Below are 23126 nucleotides of genomic sequence, written 5' to 3'. Positions count from 1 at the left end.
TTTCTTTGCCAAGCCTTGATTGGAGACAGTATTCCACGTGCATAATGACAAACACTGGGCAGCATTGTAACCCCACCATGCTTTACATGTTAGACTTCTATCGATGCAGCCTAAATCAGCATTATTTTGGCAGCCACACTTCACTGAGGACTCAGAGTGAGTCACCTAAGACCCTTTAGTCTTACTCTTACATGCATCTGCTAAGATACCTCTGCCCCCAGCTGCCTTTCAGCAGTTGATTGTCCAGGGCAGGACTCCCTGTTAGAGTCAGCCCATTGCTCCAACATTGCATTTGGCTTATGTTACATAATGGTGTCTCTTTCCCTCCTGGCTTTGTATTATCTGGAAATTCGGTCCAGATCCTCTGGGTTTTCATTCAGAGCACTGTAATAAAAGTCCCAAAGTCTGGGCCATGGAGAGAGCCTTCTGCCATCCTGATGGTAACTGGTGTGGTCTGAAGGTTTTGAAGTCGAAGGAACCTGGTTTGACTTGTGGCTTTGAGTCAGCTGGTTAAACTTTGAATTTCAGTTTCCTCATCTGTAAAATGGGATTGTGTGGATTAAGGGGGAAGATGCAGGGAAAGCACTTAGCATGCAGTAGATGCTGCACAAATATCTATTACCTCTACCCTTCCTTCAGGTCAGCAAGGATTCATTAATCAGCATCTTTAGGTGATGGTTACTTAACAGTTATTTGTCCAATTAGCTATATTAGAATCCAGGCTTATATTTCTTCATCTTGTCCACAACATCTCGTCAAGTACATTGTTAATATCCCACTTACATAGTGTGGTCTCCTCATGAAATCAGGGCAGAGAAAGAGTAAACAGCAGTCAGATTCTACCTGCATGTAAACTTAGGAAAAGTAGTAAGCTACCAATGAAGTTGGTTAACCTTGAAAACCGTCAACATTCAGGCCCCAAGCACATACTGGGCAACCACTATGTGCTTGGCAGTGAGCTGGGGATGGGGCTACAGTTTTACAGTGTTTTAAATGCAGCATCTATGTTCAAGGAGCAAGGCTGGAATTCTAGAGTCATAGGGGCTAGTCTGGGTCACAGGACTGAGTGATTTAGATCTGTTTGTTCATATATCCAGTCAACAAACATGTACCCTCCCCACACTTCCATTCCTTCCCCCCCCCCCCTTAGGTACTAAAGGGGAGGGGCGAGTATAACAAAAAAGACAAGGTCCCTGTATTCAAGGAGTTTAACATCTAAAACGGTTGGGAGTTCTTTGAGCTAAAGGCCCTCTGTTAAATGCTTGAGAAGCAAAAATAAGACAGATTCTCCGTCCTCTCAGTACTAAAGTTCTATCTTGTTATGAAATGTTTATTTTCTGTAACTATTTGTTTCCTTCCGTCTCACTCACTGGACAGCTTTTCTACGGTAAAGACTAGAGCCACCGGGAAGTTGTCTGCCACACAATAGGTGCGGTCACTGAATGGAATCGCTCCAGGCTTGAGTTTCCGCTTTTGAACAAGAATGACAGCTCCAGTGGGATGCTTGGAGGTCAGGACGAAAGAAAAGAACGTAAGAACACTTGGATGGAAAACACTTCTGGAAATGCTAAGTATTTTTTCTCTCGTTTGGACTTTGGCAAACCAAGATGTTTTGGGAAGGGTCTGGCACTCTGTGTTCCTAAAATTGGTCTCCTAGATGGAGTTGGAGGAAGGGGAGTGAGGGAATGTTGCTTTCGTCAGGATGTCCCGAGTGAAAAAGGGCGAGGGGGAGTGAGAGCCCTGAGCCAGAAGCAAGTCAGGGACCTAGAGAAGAGGGACATCGCAGGCGACTGCAAGGAGTGCGGCGTCTGCACCCGCAGTGGCGAAGGCTAGCGGGAGACCTGAGGGGAGAGAGGACAGGGGCGAGGAAATCCAGGGAAAGCGCGCGGATTGGTCCTCTCCTTGGGGCGTGCGCTTTTGTGCGCCAAGCGATTGGTGGCGGGAAAGTAGCAGGTAAACCGGCCCCCGCCGCCTCGCCATTGGTCAGCGGCCTCTCTAGCTGCCACACAACTGGCCCGCAGGCCGCCGAGCCGCGCGCGGATTGGACGGGGGCGGCCGCCCAGACCGGCTCCCTTCGGGCGCTAGGATTGGCTGGCGGGAAGAGGCAGGTATCCGGGCTCCGCGACTCCTCCATTGGTGGGCGGGGAAGGGGGGTTGGGCACAGCGATTGGTGGGCGGGGGGCCGGGCCTGGGCCGGCGGGGAGCGGATTGGTCGGAAAGTAGGTTAGTGGTGCGACATTTAGGGAAGGCAGAAAGTAGGTCAGGGACGGAGGTGCCTGTTTACCCGCGCCGGACTCACCGCCGCCGCCGCCGCGGGATCCGAGTGGGGGCGCGGGTGCGGGCGCTCCCGGCGAGCCACGGTGAGTGTCGGGCTGGCCGCGGCCAGCGGCGCGGCCGCGGGCACCCCGTCGGGGCCGTTAGCACCCTGGCAGGCGCGGCGCCTCAGCCGCCGCCCGGGGCGCAGCCCGGCCGCCGGGGAGCCCTGACCGACGTGCCCGCTGCCGGCCTTAAAGGGCCCGTGCCCGCTCCCTGCCCCCACCCGGGCCGCGGGGAGGCTGCGCTCCTTAAAGGCGCCGCGCCCGTCCGCCCCCATCCTCACTCGCGGGGGTTGGCGCTGCGGGGTAGAGCGGGCAGAGGTGCCGCAGGCGCCCTTAAAGGGACCGGGAAAGAGTCCGCGGGAATACCCACCTCCCCTCTGCGGGCATCGCTACCTGACCCGGGGGGTGGCGGGGAGAGGAGGTAGGAGCAGCCAGCTGCCTCTTAAAGGGACAGCTCCACCCTTTGGGAGCAGTGACCCGGCTGAGGGCGAGTCCTAGGATGTATCCCTGGAAGGTTCGGGGACCCCCGAAGCGACCATCCTTGACGGCTGCACCCCAGGGGCGTTGGGCGAGAGATGCTGCTTCTGCTCTTCCTCCGCCTCCTCCACTTCCCTTTCGGGAGCCTGCGGGGCTGAGTGGGGGCGGGGAGGGCGTCTCCGCCGGGCTTGGGGAGTCCGAGCCCCCCGTTGCCCCTTCGGCCCTGTCGCGGGTGCTGCCGCTGCACCCGGGTATTCCCCGCCGGAGATGCGGCCGACCCCAGCCTGCGAACTTTCGTCCGGCCTGCGCCATCTGGGTCCTGGGCAGCCCGGGGAGGATCCCCCTTGGGTCTGCGAGCAGGTGCTCCACGGCACGGGGATGTCGCCCGGCGCCCAGGTGTGGGCCCGCCGCCCGCCCTGGAGTCCTGGAGACCGCAGCGAGGCTGGGTTTAGCACGGGGTTTGACAGATGTCAAAGAAAAAGCTTCCCGCTCACGATTGCCGGACGTTGACAGCCAAGAGAGCTCTTGTTTGCTCAGAGGAATAAGTGGAAGAATAGAAATTAATGCCGACCTTGTGGGGCTCGAGTCAGTCACCCCGAGGGGTCGTGGGAACCGGCTGCGGAACCGAGGGCAGGCGCGGGGGAAGGAAAGGCTGCACTGGACATGGGCGTTTGTTGTCAAGTTTGTGCGGGCCGGTGGGGTATCAGGCTGTCGTCCCCCCTCACCTCACCTTTCCCATCCTCTTTTCCCTCCCCTGCCTCGGCCCCTTCCGAGTCACCTAGTGTTGTTTTGGCACTTTTGCGCGTGCTGTCTCCTCTCCCTGCTTACATAGCTACTCCTCGGCAAGGAATTATTAGCCAAGTTTTATCACTCAGCTTCCAGAAATTAGATTCGAAGAAGCATTTCTTGACCGTACGTGTATTTCCAGGATCTTCGTTTTTTAAAAAATCCATAAAAGCTGCCCATTAGCTGCATCTAGTTTCGCACAGTGCTTGTCATTTGTCCTCCTGACATCTGCTGCTGTTCCTTCCTTTAATCTATTTTTATATGACAACTATTATTTTAATTCTTCTTGTCTCATTGATATCAGGATCTGTCAATTGGGTTGGTGGAGTTTTTAATTAATGTACTGGTTGAATCATGAGCTTAAAATAATCATTGCTGCTCCTGAGCAGTTTTGAATAATCTCATGCTCTCCGTGCTTGCAAGATTTTAAAAAGAAAAGAAAAAATCACTGTTGTTAAATTTGATTTCCATATCAATGAAACTCTAAAATATTTTTTTTAACACAAAATTGAATCTTTCACTCCATGCTCTGTTACTGAATTCACTTTACTAATAAGTCTTTAAAACACTTTGTTGAACATATTTAGAAGGCTTTAAAATTTCCTGGGCAGGGTTTGAAATTGCCTGTATTATCTAAAGCTGGATCTGTAGGGGCATTTTTGGTTTTGATTGTAGATGTAGCCAGTGCATAATAATAGTAAGTTAAAACTATGGTTAAATTTATACCTTATTCCAACCCCTAGAGTTTAGAAAGAGGGAAAGAGAAAGGAGCAGGTGTGGTAGAAGAGCACTTGTTTGAGAGAATCTCCTGGTTCTAGCCCAGACTTGGGCTTTCATGGCTGTGCTACTTGGGGCAGGTCCCTGAACCTTTCTGAGTTCTACTTGCCTCAGATGGAAAGTAAGGCAGTTGAACTAGGTGATCTCAGAGGTTCCTGCTGCTCTAAAGTTCTGTGCATCTCTAAATATTTAATACAGCTGAATTCAGGTTGGTATTTACCTGCTGGAGCCTCCAGAATATCTGAGCTGAAGTCCTATTTTCTTGGGAAACTTAAACAGATCAACAGATGGTGTTTTAAAGAATCCATTTCAAATGATTTATAAAATGATGACTACTCAGGAATTTGTCTGCTATTTGCGGAAGAGGTTCGCCTACCACAGAGAGGAAAAGGAAGTGGCCCTACTTTCAGATTTATCGCTCCATACCAACGATCTCTACGCAATTTATATACTAGTATAACAATGGACAGGCACTGTAGAAAGACTTGTTAACAAAATGCATAAGCATATGTAAAAACGAAATATTCTGTATCTCTCTTTGGTATAAGGGTTGCCTTCCTTCTATGGGCTTTCTTCTATTTATGAGTCCATCAACTCATGGTGGTTGGAGAAAGTCAGATATTAAAGAAACAGTTTCTGCCCCATGTGATGTTACAGTCATAGGTAGTGATTTTCGTTAACATCGTGATAGCAGTTGCAGGGAAGTAATTTTTTACTTCCTTTTTAAACCTCGAGGTTTAGTTAGGAGCCTAGAAATACAGGTATGTCACCCTTCTCCACAGTCTTTTCTCTCATTGCCACTTCATCATAATACCCAGACTTACCCGAGACACCCACCCTGGCTTTTCTCCTCCCTCTGTCTCTAAACAAGACCTGCTCTGACTTAAGCTCCCTCAGCATCTCTTCCTTCCGGCTCAGAATGTCTTGTCCCTTTCCCCCATCTCTCCTCTTTTCCTCCCAGTTTGGAAAATGCAAGTGAATTTCTCCCCTGTTCCCTCTTCTTAGACCCTCAATTTGGGCAGGAGCCTGGTCTCTGGTAGCAGGACCTGGGACTTGGGTTGGGTGGTGTGTCCTTGGACAAGCGCTAGACTCCTCTGACTGCAGGCTCCTCCTCTGTGGTGTGATGAAGGAGCCTGCCTCCTACAGTCCCTGTGAGGATCAGGGGAGATGATGTGGGTAAAACGCCTGGCACACAGGAAGCCCTCCCTCAGTGTCTGCTGACACTCCCTCTCAGTGCTGCCAGGGTCCTCTCGGTCCTGTCATGGGAATATCCTTCGTGCTGTTTGCCCTCAGTCTCCTTACCAACCCTAGAAAAGCCCTTGTCTTGATTGAGGAGGGAAGGATGGAAGGGGAAGAAACAGGCCTGCTGTGGGCCACTGTGCAGCGGGCAGCTTTCATGTGTCTGCACTTGGTGCCCCTGGGCCCCTGTCTCGCTCCCCTCCCTGCCTGGCAGCCTCTCCCAGGGCTGTGAACGGTCACCCCCTCCACTCTCTCATCGGCTCCACTCTTAGCTCCTGCACCCTCTCTACTATCCTTCTTCATACTTCATCTCAAATATCTCCAAAAACTTTAAGTCTTGAATTGCAGGGCCTCATTCTTAGTCCTAAATTGTTGTTCTTGGCCCTTTTGCAGCTTATACCCACCTGTCTTTCCCTCCTTTTTGAAATCTCCTCCTCCCTCAGCCTTTAGGTCACATTGCTTTCTTGGTTTCCTTCCTGCACACCCTAAAAGTAGGTGTGTTTTTGGGCCTCTGCTCTTCACACTAGCCCAGTGGGCTCAGGTCCCCTTTCCGGTCCTGATGTGTCTCTCCTGCTTCAGCTGCTAGCAGGTCCATTGTAGACATTCACGGCAGCCTATTGCCAGCATCCGTGGCCTTGGAGTTACAGGTTGCAAACTGCTTGCAAGCATGGTCTCATTTCATCCTCATGACAGCTGTACCCCTTCACCATCAGGCTGTCCTGAGAGGGACTTTGGTTGGGTGGTTAAAAGCACAGACTTTGGAGCCAGATTTTATATCCTAACTGTTTCTTACTAGGTTTATGACTTGTGGTCAAGTTGCTTTGCTCTCTCTGTCTTGGTGTTCTCATCAGTAAGACTGGAATCACTTTAGTCCTTACCTCAGAGTGTTGCAGTGTGGATTCAATGAGTTAAAGAATTAAAAATACATGAAGCTCTTCATGGAACATAGTAAACGTTCATGGTTGTTAGCTGTCAGTCTTGCTGCTCCTTCTTGCGTCTCCACACGCAGCCCGCCTGGCTGTGTGCACAGGACTGTCCAGTCAAGCTGAAGAGCTGTCTGCTCCCTGGACCAGCCCTTGGCCCGTTCTATGCCTCAGCCTTCTCTCATCCAAATCCTACTCTTCTTTAAGACCCAGCTCAAATGCTTGGTCCTCCTGGAGCTATTTCTTCATTTTGTTTTTCTTCCTCCCCACACTGGGCGGCAGTGTCCCCAGCCCTTGATCTAGCTCTAATTACTGTAGGTACTGCTGCATCCCATATCGTGTTGGGCTGTCTCTGGGAATATCTTACCTGCTGGTTCCAGGCCAAGCACTTTGTGGGGAGTTCATCTTGGTTTCCCCAAATCACAGGCATAGGGAGCCTTCAGGATATGCTTGTCCAATGCCAATTAATGATCTTGAGGAGGAGGAGATGGGGTGGGATAGGCACTCAGGGACTAAGCACATGGAGGGAAGGGGATATACCTGTGGAGAGGTGGGAGCATGAGAGGAGGGATGCAACAGGGGCACGAGTGGGCGTGGCCATGAGTAGTTAGGTCTGCATGGAAGGAGGGATTGAGTTGGGGACCTAAAGTCGGGGAGATGAGATTGGGTAAGCTTTAGTCATCTTTGCTTCAGGAGAACGTTGAGTGCTGGCACATGATGGGAAATTATTTTTATGTTAGTACATGCTGTCCTTTTAAATAGGGTAAACTCATGTTTATCCAGCCTGGTTAAAGAAGGGGATGGATGGTCTGTCTAATTTAATATTCTGGTTAATACTCTACCCATTAGATTTTGTACATATGCTGAGTAAAACATTTACAAGTACTTATGCTTTCAACTACTGTTTGAAATGTGTGACCTGGGCAAATTAGGTAGCTTCTTTGAGTCTGATTTACCTCATTTGCAAAATAGAAATAATAATAATGATGGTAACGGCAGCTAACATTTATTGAACATTCTCTAAGTGCCAGCAGATATGTTAGTCACCTTATGTTTATTAACTTGTTTAATCCTCATAACAGCCCTATGAGGTAGGTACCATGATTATCCTTATTTTACAAGTGAGGTGGTTTTGTGAACTGCCCAGCTGGTATGGGGTGGAGCCAGATTGGTGCAGGGGGACGGGGGAGGGACGGACACTTCCAGAGTCTGCTGTCTAACCACTGCGGTAGATGCCTGCTGGGAGGAACCACTGGATTTGATCCCGTGTCTGAAGCAGCCGGCACCAGGCCAGGAGCCAGGCAGGCCCGAGGTGATTGGTGACCAGTCTTATTGCTGACAGACATGGTGTATACCTCCTTTTAAGCAGGACTGAAGTCCTCTGTGGTGGGACACAAGGGGTGCACGTCTGGATATTACCCAAGTGTGAGTTACAGGGGCTTGTGAGCGTGCATCTCACATCCTGTTGTACATTTCTGTATCTCTTGCTTCCTCCTGCCTTTCTGCGGCGTTGCTCTGACGTAAGCCTCATGTGGCTCAGCCAGCCCCTCCCCAGGCAGCTTGTGTGAGATGAACCTCCTAACAGAACTCCTCACCCACTGCCCCCGCCGGGCCATCTGCGGAGAGCGTCATGGGGAGGAGACCTTTTGTAAAGTCTCTCACCTCTTCCTCCTCTCCAGCTTCTTACCCCAAAGACAGATGTCCACAGCCTTAATGTGTACGTATATATAAATATATTTTTTAATGCCAGTTGTTCCCCAAATACATTTAGATAGTAAGGGAAACATTGTTTTATCTCAAGAACCTGTTACATAAAAATGTGTTATATAATGTTCAAATGTATACTGCACGGTGAAATTAGATACTACTTTTTTTTTTCCAAAGAATAGAAAGATAATAAACACAGGCTATACTGAAGGTAATTAAACTCAGATTTGAAAGGCATGGAAAGACATGCCCTGCCCTCAGAGTTATTGTTTTAAATCTCTGTTCACCTTCTTGAATGCTCCAAGTATAGAATGTTTGGGAAGTTGACCCGAATCTGCCATGGAATGCTACTGTGAAATACTCTGCAAGTCGTCTTTTTTGGGGGGGCGAAGAGGGGGGATGTCTCCTGCTCACTTATATCTCTCTCATGTCTAAGCAGAGGGAAGAGGCTCTTTTTGCCTCCCTCATGCTTAGACCATCAAGGTCATATTTTAACCAGTTTTCTGCTCTACCTTCTACTTCCTTCAGTTCCTCCCACATGATGTGGCCAACTTTGCCTTCCAAGAACAGCCCTGCTGCCAGTGGCCTGTGGTTGACACTCCTGTATCCAGTCTTCCAGACTCTCCAGAGTCTGACCCTGTTCCCCCTGCTCACCAGTCCTGCTTCCTGCCTCTACCTCCATTTGCAGACCAAGCCCAGTGCCTGGGGTTCAGTTCTGCTTGTCCCTGCCCAGGCCACCCCATGCCCTACTCTCTCCTTCTGTCTGTCTTCCCTCAGCTCTCTCCCTTGACCTGAGAGGCCTCTCTTCTTGGCCCCAGCCTGCCTTGAAACTCCCTTCTTTGTGAAACTTCCTCTGATGACATTTGTCCCCTTTGTGCTCTCTCTCTCACACTTTTTTTACTTTTGATTGCCAGCCATTCATTCAGAAGCATTGGTACTTCATAATTAGCATATTGATCATATCGATTCCAATTAGAATGGTCAGTTCTCTCATTTTTTAATTGTCTCATGAATAATTATCTTGTCCTCACTTCCCACCCTCCAGTTCTACTCATTGACTCATTCAATGAAGTTTATTGGATGCCTGCCGTGTGCATAGCAGTGTTCCAGGCACTGAAGGTACAGCAGTGAACAAAACAGAGTCCCAGGGGAAGGAGACAGACTGTAAACAGTTAAGCATGTTAACTCCTGGTAGTGCTAGATGCTAGGTAAGCAACCACATAGAACAACCACATAGAGTAAAACCACATAGAGTAAAAACCACATAGTGATGATGAAGGAGGTTGCTTTAGCTGGGTCCTCGGGTGAAGAGGTGACATTTGAGCTCAGCTGCAGGAAGATGTGGGGAAAGTATCTTAGGAAGAGGGAACAACCAGTGCAAAGGTCCTGAGATTGGAAGTAGTTTGATTGTTTTTGAAATAAAATAAAGGCCAGTGTAACTGGATTTTTAGTTCCTTGAGTTTAGATGTTTTATCCTCCCTGTAACCCTTAGCTCAGTGCCAACAGCCCTGTAAATACTTGCACTCAAAATTGGAGCATTTGCCCTTGGTTATACATTGTACAAAAAGCAGTTTACCGTATCCTGCTGAGAAGGCTTTTAATAAAACATTATATTGCACATAAACAAATTAAGGGTTTGAAGGATTTTCTCATAAATATACTCCTAGCATGTATCACCAACTATTACTGTTTTTGTTTTGTTTTGTTTTGTTTTGTTTGTGGTACGCGGGCCTCTCGCTGTTGTGGCCTCTCCCGTTGCGGAGCACAGGCTCCGGACGCGCAGCCTCAGCGGCCATGGCTCACGGGCCCAGCCGCTCCGCGGCCTGTGGGATCCTCCCGGACCGGGGCACGAACCCGCGTCCCCTGCATCGGCAGGCGGACTCTCAACCACTGCGCCACCAGGGAAGCCCTATTACTGTTTTAATTATGTCTAGTGCAGAGCTTCAAACTTCAGAATTCTGTTTTATATGCACAGCCATCTTAAAAACAGATTTTGTTTCAAAAGTTCATTTGTAAGGCAGTTGATGGAAACTTGGGATAAATTTTTCTATAGAATAAAATGAACTAAATGGTGGTTTGGATCCCAGGCAAGCCCACAAAAGCCATTTAGTGCTGACTCTAGCTGAAACCATACTATTTAGTACTAAAGTGTTATCAGCATTAATTAAGCCTTCTGAAGCTAGACCCCCATCTATATAGCATTAAAGGTCATTTACTACTAGCGTTAATGGGACCCATTTACCTAAGTCACTTCTCCTACTATTTTTCTAGTCTGACAAAAAGGTTTATAAAAGGGATTTTTGCCTTTGTGCCTTTAAGATTTCATTTCATGTGTTATAAATGAGACAGTGGTGTGGAGAGTGGGGAAAACTGTGGGCTGGGAGCTGGGAGAGGCCTGGGCTCCAGTCTTTGCCAGCCACTGACTTGCTGAGTAACTTTGAGTAAGTTGCGCTCATTGAACTTTGATTTCTCAGGTCCTTCTTGGCTATAAAATCCTGTTTTCTCAATGTCACGGGAAAACATGCATGTATTTCATTGTTCAAACCTGCCCTCCAGTAGCTACCTCCACTTTTGTTTTGAAGAAGTAGGTGGCACACAAACAATGAGGAACTCAAGAAGTTCCCATGTGTGGTACCCAACAGTTATGCCTTCGATATGAACCTTGATTTTAATCTGCTATCTCTCTTGACGAGTTGAAAGAAATTTTGTCCTAGAACTTTTGGTCCAGATAAGATTCCTGTGTTCTTCCTCAACTTATCTTCCATGTAATTATGTAAATCATTTTTTCTTTTTAACTCTTAGGGATAAAAATGGTGACTCTGGTTTGTTGCTTTTGAAATATACTTATAAGTGCCCTTAGGGAATGGAACGAGTTTGCAGGAGAGAGCAGAGCTGAAGGAGTGTGGGATCAAAAACAATTTTAAATGTTAAATGCAAAGCTATTTTCAGTATCCTGCTGGAGGAAAAAAAAAATTTTTTTTTTTTTTTTTGAGGCTTTAGATTAGAAGAGGTTCCTGCTCCAAAGGAGAAGAGCTTCAGGTTTTGCAGTAGTGAAAACTACCCGATCCTTTACCTACCACCCCTCCCTTCCTGCTCTCCCACCTCTGAGTTGTTTTTGGCCTCAAGAGCCACATTTGCTATTTGAGAGGTTTGATATTTAAGCAATGCTAGTCTCAGAGCTCAGCTGGGACTTAGGGTGTTAGAGGCTTAGAGTTCAGCTGTCTTAGGGTGCAGAGTGCTACATGGCGAACTTCCCAGTAGATTCTAGAATGAGGGAAGCCTCATTGGGAGTGACAGTGCACTTTGAGCTCTGCCTCTGTTTGATTACTTGTGAATAGTATGTTTCATTTTTTTCTTTTTCCGTTACTTGAAGGCATAACAAGAGGAGTTCGTGCAAGAAGTTGTTGCTCTGCGGATTTCACTTGGGAGCTAGAGGGTGGCATTATACCCAGCGTTCCTCCTTAGATCCTGGAATACTGGCAGGAATTTTGTCTGTTTTTTTTCTCTGCTGTATCCCCAGCAACTAAGACAGTGTCTGCACAGAGTAGTCAACAAATTGTTGCTGAGTGAGTGAGTTCAGCTTGGGAAAACCTCAGCTTTCCCACCCTAACAGTATATAGGCTCATGTGCTTGGTCTTGCAGTGTACTTTGGATTTTAGGATACTGTTTCCTTTTGTCACCTGTGTTTTTCTTATTCTTCAGATTGGCCAGATATCAGTATCTTTTATTGATGATCAGGACTTAGCTGGCCATGGATGTCCCTGCCCTGCTGATGTTTATCTTTATGTTATCTTTAATTGGCTCCAAAGTACAGCAAATCAATAGCTGAGCCACATCAACTAAAAGAAAACCTACTGCATATTTCTTTGGGTGTAGTACTATACATTTCTTTATTCAGTCAACAAATACCTGAAGGGCAATATACCAGGCACCATGGAGACCCAGAGGAAGAACAGAAATAGTTGTTGTGGCCAAGGAGCCTGCAGTTTTATCTGCAGATGGATAAACCAAGGCCACATATAATGTCAATAAAGTGGTCTAGATGATCTATAACTGCTACAGGAATTCAGAGACTAGAGAGTTCTTTGTGAGTTGCCATGTGAGGGAGGAGGCTTCATGGAAGTGATCAGATTTAATCCAGACTTTTTAAGGATGTGTAGAATTTTGATTCACAGAAAAGGGTAGCACAGGTATTTCCAGGGAGCAAGTGGGTGGGAACACATCATAATTAAAAGCACAGAGGTAGGAATGACCAGCTTGTATTCAGGGACACAGCCTTGCCTAGAATGGAGGGTTCTTCATTTCAGACGATAATAATTGCTAATATATATAGAGTTCTTATGATGTCCTTAGCACTTCATATATATTACCTGATTTAATGCCTACAAAACCCCATGAAGTAGGTACAATTATTAGCATCATTTTAGAAATGAGGAAATTGAAGCATAGAGTTATCCAGTAACCTGCCTAAGGTCACATAGCTAAGAAGCAGTGGATCCAGGTGTAAAAACCAAGCCATGGAGACTCTTGACCAGTGGAATCCTTTGTCTCCCACTGTCCTCCAGATGCAGGATTTGGGCTTGGCTGGGGGTTTTAGAGTCATGAGCTGGAAGTGGACAAGACGCTATTTAGTCCACTCCTTAGTTTTGTAGAAGAAACTCAGCAACGTTAAGTGGCAAGTCAAAGTTTACCTAGTGAGGTAGAGAGTGGTAAAAACCACTGAAGTTGTTTTATTATGATTATGATTTTAGTGATGTGAAATGATTCTCCCTAAAGCATTAGTCCAGTATGAATGTTCCAGCTGGATTGGAGCAGAGGGACTAACCGCAGCAGAGACCTGATATGAGGCTACTAGCTGAATCCAGACAGAGATTCATCTCAGCGGAGCCAGAACTGGGAATTGTCAGTTATGTTAATCGGCATGGCTGTTTTCAGTTGCCCTTCAGAATTCTAGAGTGTGAGGAACATCTGCTTGTGTGAGTGGCTTTTAAGTATGTGAATCTGCACTGTACTGTGACCGAGACACCTTGATTAATGAATTCTTGAGAAGCAAAGCACCATTATGGAAGTCAAATGTTTAAAAACAAATACCCACATTTTCCAGAAAGGTTCCCTAATTGGGAACCGGATAAACTGCATTCTAGACTGTTTCTGCTACTTACGCACCAGATAGTTTAAGCCAAATAACTTAATGTCTCAAACTGTGGCTGATGCCTTGTCTGTGGAACAGGTATAACAATTCCTGTCCAGCCCCTTACAGTGTGGTTTTGATGCTGAAGTGAGATAAGGAAAGAGTAGGGATTTGGGAAGCGGTAAAGTTGCTCCCTGGTTGTAGGGAGTAGCAGCCGTGGTGTTAATAGTGAAGGTGTACTAGCCTTTCAGGGAGAGCCCGGAGGGCACCGAGGTTGTTCCCCTGCCTCCAGGGTGTGTTTAGGGATGTGGCGCTGTCCACCAAATGGGTGCTGACTAGCCTCATTTTGCTGGTGTAGGGCCGTGTTTTAAAGATGATGATATATTGCACCCTGAGAGATGGGGGGCCAGCCTCGGCATAGATAGAAAAGTTAGACACAGACATCCTAGTTAATCTCTTCTCCTCTGTGCACACCTCTCAGGCTAGTGATGGACAGCTATGAACCAGAAAAACAAGTGTCAGAATCTAGCCAGCTGGCCAGCTGGGCATTCTTAGATGTTTCACCTATCCTGGGGCAATAGGAAGAAGTCCAGAAGAACCTTGATTAGTTTGGGGAATTAGTGGGTGATTCAGCATGCTGTCCAGGTAATACTTGGTTATAAAGCTTGTAGCAAAGTCTTGATATGAAGGACTATAGATTTGCCAAATCTTAATTACTGTTAGTATTGCATGATGTACTTATTATTCATAATAATAATTATAGCAGTACTTAACCTTCGAGCATTTACCATTCTGCCGAGAACTATGCTAAGTGCTCACATGACTTTTCCCATTTAGTACTCACAATAGCCCTGTGGGGTGGGCACTGTCAGTCCCACTTTCTAGTTAGGGAGACTGAGACCCAGTGCCTTTGATGGTACACAGTGAGTGGAAAAGCCATGATTCAAACCCAGGACAGTCTCACTCCAGAGCCTGCACTCTTACCCGACGCATTCTTCTTCCTCCCTTTTCCTGGGACCCAAAAATGCTTTCTGAATCTGGTTTTGAGGTTTCTGACAGCACAGTGGGTCTTTGGAAGGCATTTTTGGTTGATAGTGGCCATGTCTCTCCCTCCTTCATGGCCATGGCTGACATCTAGCAGCTCTTGCCGGCTTCCCTGTGGCTTGTGAGCAAATGGATGGCAAGGATGAATGCAGCAGATTGACTAACTCTTGCCAGCCAGTGCCTATGGGGGGATTTTAAAGAGGGAAAGAGAGGACTACGAAAGAATTGCTCTGGGTCAGTTTTTCAAAAAGTGGCTGGGTAGTTGGTAGTCTGCTCCATTTTCACGTTGATGCTCATCAAAATCTCACAAAAGCCTTTCCCGAGGTCACGGTCATGATAACAATGCCATCCACCTTTCATGTGTGATTTACAAAGTAGTTTTTACATGTATTGTCTTGTCTAGTCTTCACCACAGCCTTATGAGGAGAGGAGTTATCAAGACACATTTTGCAGGCTAGAAATACCTAGAGAATTTAAACTACAGTCCAGGGTCCCAAAGCTAGTCAGTGGCAGAGTCAGGCTTAAACACCACTTTTCTGACAACTTCTACTTTCTTCCCAAGTTCCTCTTTGCTTACTCTGTTGAAGATGTTCTTAAGTGTTCTGATTTACTATATTCAGAGGTCAGCAGGAATTATTGAAGTGAAGTGCTACAAACTACACTGTTACTGAATCAGAATAAATGAAAGGTCATGTGATTGGTTACTGTGTTAGGTTTAATTGATTTGCACCTACTTTTGATGGTACAGAACATACAAAGATCTTCTGCGGTATATTATTGGACCAGCAGCCCTTCTAGCTTTAAAAGTCCCAAGGCTTTAATAGATGCTAAAACATGGAGTTTATGTAATTTCTTTAAAAAGTTGACCATCGAGTTCTTGGTTGGGAACACAAGCTCTTATTATCACATTGTTTCCATGGAGAAATGAGCCTTGATTCACATGATTTCAGCTCTTGGTGCCTTTTCTAGGAATGGAGTAAACTGCTGTAGGAGAGAGAATTGGTGGTGTTACCACTTAGAGCTGTCTCCCCTCCTGTTACTATAGGAGGCTGGTTTGCTTTTCTGGGCCCTCTCAATTTTCCTGTGACCTGAACATAAATCATCTTGGAGATCCTGTTAATTTCATTTTTGAAAAGTTTTCCATGAAATAAACCTGAATGGAATACTTTCTTATATAGTTTTGAACATCCCCTTTAAGGTATTTAATTGGCGACAAGGGGCTTTGCTAAGAGAATGTAGAACTGGTCTCACTCAAGCTTCTTGTATTAGATGGGACACAGAGCAAATTCCTATATTAGGGAGCTCCACAGACACATTGGCTGAAATTGGGTGGAAGCTGATTTCTTTCTCATGTACCAGTTTAGAGTAGATAAGGGTCCAGCCCTTCTGTCTTCAACATGAAGACAGTGGCTTCCACCAAGTGGCTTCCACTTGGCGGTTGAAGGTGGAAGCTTCAGTTTTTACTGTCTCCCAGGGGAAAGGATCAGGGAGTAATACATGCAGTAATTTTAAGGGCAAGACCTGGAAGTAGCACATTCTTTTATCCCATTGGCCAGAACTTAGTCCTATGGCTACATTTAGCTGCAAAGGAAGCTGGGAAATATCTTCAGTTGGGAGGCCGTGAGTCCAGCAAAATCTGTTTTTCAGGGTGGAAAGGAGACTGAACACTGGGGGAGGCTAGCAGTGTGCTACACTGTAGAAGGGGGTAAATAGGATCTGAAACTCTTGCCAGGAAAGCTGGGAAGATGCCTGAGTCCAGGGTCAGAATTTAAGAAGGCTTCCAGAAACCAGGACACGTGCAGCCATCTAGAAGTCAGGGCAACTCATTGCTCAGAAACTAGGCACTGGATGAAGAGTCAGAAAACCTAGATTTGAGTCTAGCTCTTCCATGTCATAACCTGGGGTAAAATACTCCAATGAATGTTTGCCTTATCATCTAGAATATGGGAACAATGGCGATGACCTTTCTGTCTCCCAGGCTTAGTGTGAGGATAATGGATGGGGAAGTGCTCTGCAAACTGCAGCTCCGTGGAAGTGGGCACAGCGTCTGTGTTATTCAGTGTTGTTCACCTTTGTGTCCAGAGCACCCAGCCCAGTGCCTGACATGGACACGTTTGTTGAATGAAGTGTGAACTCTTATGAGAGGTGAAAAAAAAATGCCTTGTGCTAAGGAGCTCTTGATCCTGGATAGTCTTCTCTGCTAGGTGGAAAGGTTCTTCTCCTCTCCACCGGCCAAGGCCTTGGGCCTACATGTAAAACCACGTGCCCCACCAGGATGCAGGCAGACATCAGGGCAGCTCCCAGCCGGGTAGCACATGACACACAGGTCCTTGGCAAGGCGATTTGCTTACTCCACAGTTGAGGTCACAGAATACAACAAAACTGGAGATAAGACTTTCGCTTGGATGTCATGGTCCGTGAATGTGAACTGATCATCTTTAAATGGTTTGGTTCACCTGCAGATTGGAAGATAAAACTTTCCCAAGACCATTAAGACTTGATTTTTTGCTTCAAAACAATAAGATACAGTTATAAAATTCTTCTGTTGATTTGAAAAATGTGTGGCTTGTTCAAAATATATTTCTTGAAAATATGATATAGGTAAGAGGATACAAAGATGAGTTTAATCCTTCTATCTTATGGGCCATTTTTGTCTCAGCTGTAGTGATTTTTTTTCTTTTGCTAAGGAAATGGGTGTTCAGTGGAATAATCACTTTTTTTTTTAACTTCATGAAGGGTTTCTTTTATTCATTTTGTTATTTAATTTGTTTATTCACTAAGGGTAAACTTCTTTCTTGGAAACCAATGGAGTGCTTTTAAGTGAACTTTACTGGAAGAGGGCAGGAACTGAAATTATATTCACGGTGTGCACTCAACTCTTAAAATTTCATTAATAGAAGGAGGGAAATGCACCAGTGTTATCAGTGGTTCTCATCTTGTGGAGTTAGAGGTGATTTTCATTCTCATCTTCTTCTCTGCGGTTTCCTATTTTTCAACAATGAGCATGTATTACTTTTATAATCATAAAAGGCCAGTTAAAAATTAGTCCCACAAATTAATACTCTCCAGCCAAATCAAGAGTCTTTATTTTTGGCAACCTGGCCTGGGTTTCAAACCATCATGTTAACTCAGACCTCTCCAAATTATTTTCTGACTGAGGCATTTAGGAACTTGTTATAAAGAGGATGTTTTCCTTTTGGAAGTTAACATAGAAAGCTAAATGTTTATAATGTGTTAGGAAAGATGTCCTGAGTAATGCTCCTCCTGGAATTTGACTAGCCTTTATTACAGTCACTTAAGGAAATGAATTTTGCAGGTTTCCCCTTCGCTGTGTGACTTGTTTTCCTTTATCCTGTATTCCTGTGTCCCTCAGGTACCTCTGGCTCTATTACCCTGGGATTGCGTGACCCTGTCCTTTGTTTTCTCAGGACCCTTCCAGTTCTAGTGTCCCCTCCATCTGTTCATGACAGGGCAGGGCAGGCTCAGGCACAGCTCTTCGAGATGACTGCTTGGTGTTTGAAGCCAGGCAGTCTCCGAGCCATGCATTCATTTGCTATGATCCTGCAATGTGGCAGCCACTGTTCTAGATGCTGGCTGGGGGCACAGCGATGAGCAAGGCAGGCCTGGCCTCTGCTCCCATGGAGCTTTCATTCTGGTGGGAGAGAGAAGCAGTCCACGGAGAAATAAATGATAAAGACAATTACAGATTGTAAGAGTGGCCCCAGAGGTGGTTACATGCGCCCATTTGTAGTGGAGCAGGGGGACCAGAGTTGGAAAGCTTCCAAGGCCTGGCTCCTGCTATGTCCTCGGTACTTTCTGGCGCAGAGGGGTGAGATCAAGGAGACCTCTGAGCTGCTTCTCCCATTCAGTCAGCCTGGGCCAGCCGGGATCTACAGGTGGAGAAAGCAAAAGCTGAAGGCATGAGCCAGGCGCCGGCTCTCTTGGTCCCTCCACCTGCCCATCTCTGGACTGCCCAAGGTGCATGTCTATGTTTTCCAAACAGTGATGAGCCAGTTTGCACATAGGGGTCTGGATTTGTGCATGCCACAACTTTGTCTAAAGATAAGCTTATATTCTCTCCCTAATTTCCAACTTTTAATGAGGACCAGCTTCTCATTGTCCCTCCAGTGGGACATTGGGCTGTCACCTTCGGGCAACTAGTTTTCATTAGCTTCACCCTGCTTCCCCATCACCCAGCCACCCCCAGTCCTTTCGCTTGTGCCCGAGTCTGACCTTTGCATGTATTTGGAAGAATTCACTGAGCTGTTGCCCTTTCTGAAAGTCTTGATGACCAGCTCTCACAGGACCTTTTTGCCTCACTTATCTGCTTGGCTTTTGACTGCCCAGAAAAGCTTGGAGTTGGTCAAATAAAAGTAATTTTCCTGAACTCCCTTGTTGAGCCTTCTTTTATATTATACTTCTCTGTCAGACTAGGACTCAGCCATTCATCCTGCTCTTCGTGTCTCCTCTCTCCGAGAACCGGGACAGACAGGCCCCTCACCCCCATGGAGACTCAGCCCCCTTCCTCTACAGATATTACGACTGCTTCTCTGACCCTTCTCCTCCCATCTTCCTGCTCAAAGAGCAAAGCCTTTGAAGCTTGCCACGTACCGGTTTGATGCAGTATAGGAAAACTTGAAGTTATCTGCCTCCTGAAGGGGTCTGGGGACTCACTTGGCTTCCAGAGCTCCCCCCACCCCTCTCCCACCCACAAACTGTGCCGTTTAACCAGAGAACAAGTCATTCATGCAGTGATCATTTAACACTCCTACCAGGGCCTGCTTGGGAGGCTCTCTGTTACTAAATTCGGTTTTCTTGGGTGGGTGGGTGGGGGAGAGCTTGTTACTATTTTCATTCTTTCGGTGTTGTTACCATTCCTGTAAAAATATATCTGCATACATGCAAGTGTATGTGTGTATGTTTATGTATCTCCTTCTGCTTATAACAAAGGCTTTGGAAGGAGTTGACCCTCAGAGGGCCTGGGTTTAAACCATGGGAGTGGTAGTGATCCTTGGGAAATAAATCCTTTTGTTCCAAATAGTCGCCAGCTCACATTTGGTAAAGTTTTGTTTCAGCCTTAATTTCATAGTTTTCCCTAGTTTCTGAGATAACTTTGGTCCACTGTATTTAGCCTCCAGAAGAGAATAGTCATTGGCTCCACCCCTTAAATTCACAGACTTGGTGAGGAAGGCCTTTCATTGGCTGCCTAGTGCCTATGACTCTGTCCAGCTCATGCAGCTCTTAGACATCGTCCCCACAGAGAGTGCTGTCCAGAGCTTTGGAAACTCAGAGGGACAAGGCACCTGTTACAGTCTTTCCAGCCCAAGCATATCTGCAGACCTCCTTTTCCTTGGCCACAACGTGGTAAAGTGTGTCCAGGTTGCTCTGGAGTAAGCAATTTTATTTAAAAAAATTTAATCTGAAAGTTGCCCCAAGGTTGTCTGAATGCTGCCCTCTCTCCTCGTGTATTTTGACTGGTTAATATGGTGTCCTGGCCACACCTGCTGAGGAGGGATGGAAGAGGTGGCCCTTCCCCCTGTTTTGAGACAGGATGGCCTGGATGAGGCTGCAGGGATGAGGGAGTCATCCATTCACTCAGCATCACTTGAGGGTCTACTGGTCACCTGGCATGAAGGGAAGCCACTGGAGTGTTGAGAGCAAGAAATAATATCTGATCTATGTTTTTTAAGGACTCTTCTGGCTGCCTGTGGACTGAGGTGGGATGACAAGCGTGGAGAGGGAGCTGGGTTAGGCGGTGGTGGTTCTGGTCCAGGGAGCAGTGCTGGCTTGGACACTGCTAGCAGGCTTCTGTGTGAGAGTGGCCAGGGCACAGACAGGCCTCCGCTGACTGCCCTTGCCGTTTTCCCCAAGTGTGCAAGCCCTGCCAATCTCCTGTTCTATGACTGATGCTATTCATTCCACCTGGAATGTACTCATCCCCTGCTTCCCAGTCCTGGCCGATCTGCCACTGCCTAGCTGAGTACCTTGGGCAAGTTACCAAATCTCTCTTGAGCCTAATCTCTTCATCTATGAAAGAGTGATCATTGAACCATCCTCGTGGGATTGTGAGGATAATACGATACATAGTTGAGTGTGATTATTGCAATAGCCTCCGAAGCAGTTTTCTGCTTCCAACCTTGCCTCCTTACTCTGTGCTCTCTGCCCAGTGATCCTGTGCAGAGGGGCTCAGCTCAGGTCATGCCTCCAGTTCAGAACCCTCTTGACAGTGGCTTCTTGTCTCACTCAGAGGAAAAGCCTTCTCCTGGCCCACATGGCTTCCCAGTACTTCTCTGACCTCATCTCCCACCCCAGGGCCTGGTGAGGATTTGAGCAGACTGGGTTCTGCGTAGCGCACTGTGGTGCATGTGAGCGGCGCCCTCCTGAGCTGTGCAGTGCACAACTTGTGCGGCTGTCTGCACTGACCCTGCCTGCCCCTCTCTCGCTTCACTCCAGCCACCCTGGAATCCTTGCTGTTCTTCAAACACGCCAGGCGTGCTTCCTGTCCAAGCTCTTTCCACTGGCTGCCCCTCTGCCTCAAATGCTCTTCCCCCAGATATCTGGATGGCTTGTTCATGCAGCTTCTCCAGGTCTTCTCTCTAATGTCACCTGGTTTAAAGTTGTACTACCCAGCCCACTGCCCCACCCCCACGTTCCCTGTCTCCCTTTCTTGCTTTACTTTTCTTCTTAGTGCTTACTGCCATCTAACATACAATACATTTTACTTATTTATCTGGTTTATTGTCTTCTTTCAGTAGTTCTGAGGGCAGAAACGCGTGTTTATTTTGTTCACTGCTCTATCCGGAGTGCCTAAAACAGTGCCTGACAGGTAGTAGGGGTCCGTAATGAATAAGTGCATGAGTTTGCAGTAGAGCAAGCGAAGTGCTCCGTGCGGTGCTCAGCAGACAGTCAGCACCCAGTACATGCTGGCGACTCTTCTGCTTCTTGTTGTTGTTGATGACCCTTCAGGGACCGTTCGGCTTTCTCTGAGCCCTTCCCCAGCCCCTTCTCTGTTGAATTGAATCCTGGCTGCCTCTCTTCCTTGCTGTTCTTCCCTCTGTGCCTTCTCTCTCTGGGTGACATTTGTCACGCTGCATTAGAGAGGCTTATCTCACTCTTTTCTCTTTGAGTTTGAATTCCTGCAACAACTGGTGCATTTGGATTTGTGTCTTTGTGCCCTGTGCCCACTGGTTGGCACGTAGTAGGAGCCCAGGAAGTGCTCATTGCAGGCAGCTGTGGTAGGTGGGATGCTCTCGAATCCATCAGGACCCTTACTAGCTGTCCCGGGTCCAGCATCACTGCCTAATGTTTGCACCCCATCCCAAGGCGGATCAAGGGAGAGTTTGACAACCACTTAAATGATGGAATGTCTAATGGTGTATTTAGAGCAGGTTTGGGGGAAAAGAGGGCCTCCTGTGCATAGTCCTTTGGATGGCAGTGTCTGGGTGACCTGCTTGTTCCATATTTGAGAGCCTGGCCCTTTGGCTACTTAGCCCACGAAGGATTGGGGTCATTCAGTGGAGACAATGTGAGCAACACCAATGTGTTTGGAGGAGGCCTGGGAAAATGAGAGAAAGCTTGAGCTGGCGCTTAGGGGCTTTGGGGTAGGGGAGGAGAGCATGGCTTCTGGAGGTGGCATAAGGGACGAGAGGGCAGCCCCTGGCCAGCCTGGGGAGGGGTGTGGGTGCCTTAGGAGGCCTGATTAGGTAGATGGTGTGGGCCCCTTGAGGGAGGACCTTACATGCCAGACCGGAAGTTTGGCCTCTTGTATTGGCAGGAGGTGTCTAGACTGGGGATTCTGGTAGGGGTATGGGTAGGAATCAAGGGGGACGGGAGATGTGGGGAGGAGCTCTGGAGTCTTTTTCTCCTGTCCAGAGATGGAGTTGTCTTGTGGAACCCACAGGTGGCACAGCAGTGCCGGAGGTCATGCCTTTAGGGACCAACATTGACGCCCACAAGGGCAGTGAGCTTCATCTGAACCCACAAAGTACAGGAGGCTGAGGGGTTAGAGGCAGGGGTTTGGCATGGACTGGGGTACAAGAGGGGGCTTTTTCTCTTTGGGGGCAACTGTTGGTACCCTGGGGTCCCTGGGATCTTCCTGCCCTGCTCTGGTTGGTTCACCTGTTCATAAGCCACTGCATCTCTGTCAGCAGCTGGGTGCCGACACTTTGTGCAGGGCCAGTCTGCCTCGTCTGTCAGTCTTGTATCAGGTTGCTCTACGGAAAAGCTTTAAACCCAGAGACTGGCAGACTCAGATTCAAGTGTCAGCTCAGCCCCTAACTCTCTGTGTGGCCTTGGCCAAGATACTTGTTCTCACTGGGGCTCACTTTCTTTATCTGCCAGGCTATCAGCAAACAAGCGAAATCCCTGTGTTCTAGGCTAGAGCCCCTTAAATCCCTCCTGCCTTGGGGCGGGATTAGCCTCAGAGGCTTAGGAAGGGCCGAGCCCTCCAGTGGGAGCCTGGTGGCAACACTGTGGAAAGGCCAAGGCTTGACTTTAAGTATCTTAGGGGTTTGAAAATTGTTTTCTCACCCAGAGATTGATTCATTCTGCAATGGAAGGGTTCTCTTCTCCATTCCCCTTGCTTGCTTTGGGATAGAATTCCTGAAATGACCTTGGCTTTGGGGTGCCTTTCCTATCTCCCATTCTGTACTCCTAAGTAGGGTCCCTGCCCCATGCCCAGGCTTCACATTTTCCTACCCCCAGCCCCTCTGGCCCTGTTCACTG

The 23126-nt window shown here is 47.5% G+C and overlaps 1 protein-coding gene across 8 annotated transcripts in view; it reads left to right on the top strand.

The window, feature by feature from the left end:
* Window positions 1–2205: 2205 nt before the first annotated feature.
* Window positions 2206–23126, top strand: part of BMAL1 (basic helix-loop-helix ARNT like 1) — a 105320-nt gene continuing 84399 nt past the window's right edge. For 6 of the 8 annotated variants that reach the window (XM_067749832.1, XM_067749835.1, XM_067749833.1 and 3 more), the window contains exon 1: window positions 2212–2360. The gene's annotated coding sequence lies outside the window, so the exon portion shown is untranslated. Of the gene's footprint in view, window positions 2361–23126 lie in introns of all 8 variants that reach the window. The other 2 variants (XM_067749830.1, XM_067749837.1) reach the window with 2 other exon arrangements.

This window comes from Pseudorca crassidens, chromosome 9 (genome assembly GCF_039906515.1).
Source record: "Pseudorca crassidens isolate mPseCra1 chromosome 9, mPseCra1.hap1, whole genome shotgun sequence".
NCBI classification, from domain to species: Eukaryota; Metazoa; Chordata; class Mammalia; order Artiodactyla; family Delphinidae; genus Pseudorca; species Pseudorca crassidens.
Note: the sequence above shows the minus strand (reverse complement) of the source record. Positions and strands in the feature narration are given on the sequence as shown.